Here is a 6,007-nt window from a genome sequence, read left to right as displayed (position 1 = left end):
TTTGATACGAACTTTTATCCCTCTTGTTGTAATGGGCTTGCTGATAGTAAAAATCATTCCTCTTACCAAGAGACAGATACGTTTGGTGACTTAGCAAGTAGCTAAATGAGGCAGGAGATGATGCAATGGGTGTCTTAATGGCCAATATCTCCTCACTTGGTAGAACTTGACTTTCACTTCCCATTTGTTGATAGGGGTTAACCATATGGGGGTTCCCTTGGTATGTCCTTGCTTCGGCAGAGGCGTGGTTGTAAGCATGTGCCATCACCTCAGAATAAGTCTTCCAAGTGTTGGCATTGATCATGTACTTGAAGAAACAATCACGTAGGCCTGCTATGAAGGCCTTGAAGGCGGTCTTGTCATCTTCCTCAGCGCAATGAGAATACTTATGGCTAAAGCGACCGGCATACTTTCGTAGTGACTCGTCCGGCTTCTGGCGAATAGTGAACAAGTCATCTGCAGAATGCAAGCGATCGGTCTGGAAGATGTGTTGAAAGACAAACAGTTTCCTCAATTCCTCAAATGAGTCTACTGTCTCAAGTGGAAGACGACAATACTAGTTTAGAGCTCCGCCAGAGAGGGTGGAGGGGAAGATAAGCCATCGCTCTTCGTCGGTGTGCATCCGATATGCCATGGTGGACTCAAAGAGGTTAAGGTGTTCAATTGGGTCCTCCCTTCTAATATAAGATTGTAAACCAAGCTTTTGTTTTGTTTTCGCTCGAAGGGGGTGTCGATGATCCTTCTTGTGAGAGGGCCATGCCTAGGTTGGTTCTAGTCAGGTATCTAGCCCTGACGTTCTAGTCAGGTATCTAGCCCTGACGTTCGGCCTTCAAGCAGCTGTAGGATAAAGGGATCCTGAGTGGAGTCATGTACCATTGGAATTTTCTTTCATATGTCTCCATTGCCTCTTGGAAGTAGGAAAGTTTGAGCAAGGGCATGTGGTTTTTTCTTGGACTCGCCATATTGACTTCTAGGGCGAGTCTGTCGGAATACCTCAGAGTCCCTTGTACCTTCATGTTCCTCTAGGACCTGTCATTCCTTCCCTAGATTGGCAGCTAGCCTCTGTCGTGGGAGGTGACCGAGTCTTTCAGAAACCCTTGGGTCATTGATCTTTGAGCATATATGGAGGGGATTCTTTCGACGTTGCTTGAAGAAGTCTCGGCAGTCACGATAAACGGCTTTCGATCCTTCCAATCCTTCTGCAAGGTGGTGTCTTCATCCACTTCTTCTACTTCGGGTTGAAGTATCTGGGTTGAGAAAAGTCTCATGTTGATCAATGTTTTGATGATTAGCTCGCTCCTCATCAAGGATACCCATGTCGAAGGGAGGTGCCCCTCTGTGTTGGGGGGCACCCAGATGATGGTTGATGTCCATAGGGGCAACGAGCTTGCATGTTTGAGTACGCCTAATTTCATGGAGCGTCTCAAAGAGCTTCTCATACTGCTCCTGGAGGACCTCATTCTTCATTGCTATCTTATTGTTCTGAGCTTCTAGGTCATCGACTTTAGCTTGAAAAGTAACCCTCTTTCTTTCTTTCTTTCGTTGCTTCGCACTTTGTGAAAGAGGGGTGTCATTCTATGTGCTGTGGCTTCCTTCGCTCCCCATGTTGGAGAGGGATGCCTGGTCAAAAGAGAATGTACGAATGGTGGAAACTAGCTTGGCAAAGCTGAAGAGAGTGGGAATAAATGTCGTTCCCATAGACAGCGCCAAATGTTGATGCACAAAATTAGTGAGGACTTTGGTACAACAGAAAGTGTTAAGTTTGTGACCTTCACTAGATTGCTCCGGTCACTAGTGTGGATAAGTATGTAAATGGATAGAGACAGGGAAGCAAACACAAGATGTACGCGGTTCACTCAGATTGACTACGTCCACGGAGTGGAGGAGTTCTCATTAATTGTGAAGGGTTTACACAAGTACATAGGTTCAAGCTCTCCTTTAGTGAGTACTAGTGAATGATTTAGTACAAATGACATTAGGAAATATTGTGAGAGAATGATCTCTATTTATAGAAGAGAGTTTCTAGTTTCATTCTGACATTGACCCGTGTCGTGTTGTGATTGGCTTCTGATGTTGATATGTGTCGCACTATGATTGGCTTCTGATGTCGACATGTGTTGCGCTGTGATTGGCCTCTTGGTTGGAAGGAAACTCTTCTGGGTCCTTGACGATATAACGTTGACCAGTGCTCAGTAGTTTTGGGATTGGTCAAATCTGGTATAAACAAGCTAATTCACCAAGGTCGTCTGCTGTGCGAGGGCACTCATCAACTCTATGACTTGTCAAGACAAGTATTATTCTCCATTTGAGTTGGAAGAGCTTGGACATAATGCGTCTCCTTGAGTAGTGGATGTGTGGTAGACTATGGGCACGAGATTTGAGTTGGGAAATGTCAAATCCATAGAGAAATGGGGTGAAAATGCCCCCGATTCAATCGTAGGTTCAGAAATTTAGAGCCGGGTAGGTTAAACTGATCTCAGACTGGGTTAGGTTACTTGGAAGGCCACGGAAGTGGGCTGGGCTTCGAGTTGGATCGCAGGAGCGAGTCGGGTCGTGGCCACAAACCGAGCCACTTGAGCGTGTAGACGCTGGGCTTATCTTGGCGCGGCCTGGGCCTGTGCAGCGCCTTAGGCCTGCGGGGCTTAGGCTGTTACTTTGGCAGCTAGGGTTGCAGCTTAGGCTCTTTGAGCTTGGGCCATGCTAGGCTCCTTTGTGGCATGGGCCTGGGCTCGCTGCTGCAAGTTGGCACAGGCCTAGGCTTGTGGCTGTAAGGTAAGGCCTTCACCATAAGTCCCTATCTCGTCGTGAGCTGCCATGGTGGCTGCAGTAGGCATATCCACGATGGTGTCCCTTAAGGGTGGTGCCGCTTCATTCGTCATTGTGTTGAGCCTTATGGATCACTGTGGTCCTAATTCTTGAACATTGGAATTTCTGTTTGTCATGGTTTCTAGTCATTGTACTTTTCTTTTACGTTTTATCAAAGAATTTTTATAAATAAAAATTCCAAGAATAAGAACGTACGAAAAATCTACAAATGAATAAGAAAACGAAAAACCTTGAATGCGAGCGTCTTTTACGAGCGTTTGAATCAAGACTCTACATGAAAACATCAATTTGTGTATGCAAATTTCCTCATTCTTCTTCTTGGATGAAAATGCACTTGCAAAACAATTAACACCTTAGGTCAAGGCCAAGAGCCTCACGCGTCCACGATGAATGAGGGGGCTTTGGCCGAAGAACCTCCGATACCTAAGTTAGAATTTGAGAGAGAATGTGTTTAGAGAAATTTGGAGAATTTTAGAAGAGAATTGGACTTAGGTTTTGGAGAAAATGAGGGCTATTTATAGGGGTGTGACCGGCCCTATTTGTAGAAAAGGGGTTTGGCCACTTATGGTGGTTTCTTAGTTCTAAATGCAAGATATTATGTCAAAATAATATCTTGCAATCAATTAAGAAATTAATTAGGAAATTAATCAATTAATTTTCGTAATCAATCCTAATTTGAAAGAATAATTTGGGGTTATCTTGTGGTGAGAATTTGATGAGGCTTGATGAAATAGGTTTTGAATGAATACCTATTTTGTTAACCTTTGACCTTGATTGAGTCGTTATTGTCCACTGCCCGTGGGAGTTATGGTGTGTCTCGAGGGTAATTTTGTCTTTTTACCCAAAAATTCACATGTAGCTTCCATATTTTTCTTGATTATTTTTGGCTCCACAACGGTCATGCAGGCTCACCAACTCGAAGCATTGAACCTAGGAACTCCCACATTTTTTTGTTTATTAGGTAGCTGCAGTCCGCACCCTTATTATTGGGTCACTTGTTGTGATTAAGAAAAAAACTTCTTTTTTTTATAACTTATATAGAATAATAATACAATAATACATATTTGATATACAATATATACATTATAGCTATGATTAAAAATTTTAACTTACTTTTTTTTAACTTATAGTAAGTATTTTTAGTAGTTAAACATTAAAATTAAAATAATTTTTCCTTAACTGGTCGAAACGGGTTACCCGTGTGTAAACTAGACCTGGCATTCGTGTCGTGTTTTCCGTGTTCGTGTCGTTTTCGTGTCATACCCAATATCTTAACGGGTCGTGTCGTGTAACACCCGTTAAAATAAAAGGGTAAAATGACTTGACCCAAAATCGACCTAATAATATTAACAGGTAATATGACCCGACCCGTTACCTGTTAAGGAAAATATATTTTAAACCAATAAATAATCAAATGAAAAACATAATACTAAATAAGTATATACATACCATATTGTCACATCCAAAACATAAAAACGTATTTTTCTTTTAAGTATATTTTCATTTACCTAAAGTCTTTAATAGTTTTTTAACTAATGTAGAAGTGTAAAAAAATATAGAAAAAAATATATAAACGCTTATAATGACAAGCTTTACAACTTTCATGAAAAGCTTAACTTCGAAATTTGTCACTATAATCATATAAATCATAGATCAAAATTTAACCGTTGATTGTTGTTTACATTTACGCTTCATTGTTCTCATCAAATTTTGTTTTTTTTTTCTTCAGATTTTCTTTTTTGAAAACTTGATCTATTAGAGGATGCAGAAAGATGAACAGTTTGGATCCTTGATATTATATTCAGAGTTTTACGGTTAGTGAAAATATTGCTTGATGTTTATAAAGTTTCTACAAACTATATGATATCGACTCATAAGTATAAAAAAATATAGAAAAAATATATAAACGCTCATAATGACAAGCTTTACAACTTTCATGAAAAGTTTAACTTCGAAATTCATCACTATAATCATATAAATCATAGATCAAAATTTAACCATTGATTGTTGTTTACATTTACGCTTCATTGTTCTCATCAAATTTTGTTTTTTTTTTTTTTAGTTTTTCTTTTTTGAAAACTTGATCTATTAGAGGATGCAGAAAGATGAACAATTTGGATCCTTGATATTATATTCAGAGTTTTACGGTTAGTGAAAATATTGCTTGATGTTTATAAAGTTTCTACAAACTATATGATATCGACTCATATTTCAGTTAACCGTAAATATCGAAACATGATACCAAAGATCTGAACCGTTCATCTTCTTACATCTACCAGATGATCATGTTTTCAAAAAAGAAAATTTAAAAAATGAAATTCAGAAAGAAGAATAAAGCTTAAATGGCAATCGACGGTTAAATATAAATTGTATGTCTTCTTAGTTCTTACCTATACAAATACTATATTAGTTTATTTTAATTTTGGACAACAACATGTTAAGTAAAATTTATCCTAGTAATGATAATAAGGAACTCTCATAATAAAAATAAATAATGACTAAAACTTATTTTTTAAACTTATATAGAATAATAATACAATATTTAATATAGAATATATTGTATATATATTAGTATGGCTATTGTATTTTATAATAAATCTTTTAGTAATTAACTTTAAAATTATCAAAATAAATATTTTCTTAACTGGTTGAAACGGGTTACCCGCGTGTATACCCGTTAATGGGTTCATAACGGGTCACCCGATAAGTTATCGTATTGACCCGAAACCCGTTATTTTCGTGTTGTTTTCGTTTCGTGTTACCGTGTGGTGTCAAAAACTACCGGATCTAATGTAAACCCATTAAGGACCCATTGTTAATGAGTTTTTAACCAGTAACTCAATAACGATCTGATTAGTTATTGTGTTGACATGAAACCTATTATTCTCGTGTCGTGTTAACAGGTCGTGTAAGAAATTGTCAAGTTAGTTACCCAATACTAATAATAGTACACATGTCAGCATCCACGTGTATCTGATACACACAAAATTTTGTATTCCAAGGTAATCAACCCAGAAGGATCCTGGTCGAATCCTTTTTGTGAGAATCCTGAAGATCCTCTAATCACATCCGTTTATTATACATCGTGCGGTAAAAAACTATTGTAAATTTTTTTATTTAAAATTGAATACAAAACCGTACCTAACAAAAACTGGCAGCACGATGTACGATAAACGGATGT

This window comes from Malus domestica, chromosome 13 (genome assembly GCF_042453785.1).
Source record: "Malus domestica chromosome 13, GDT2T_hap1".
NCBI lineage: Eukaryota > Viridiplantae > Streptophyta > Magnoliopsida > Rosales > Rosaceae > Malus > Malus domestica.
Note: the sequence above shows the minus strand (reverse complement) of the source record.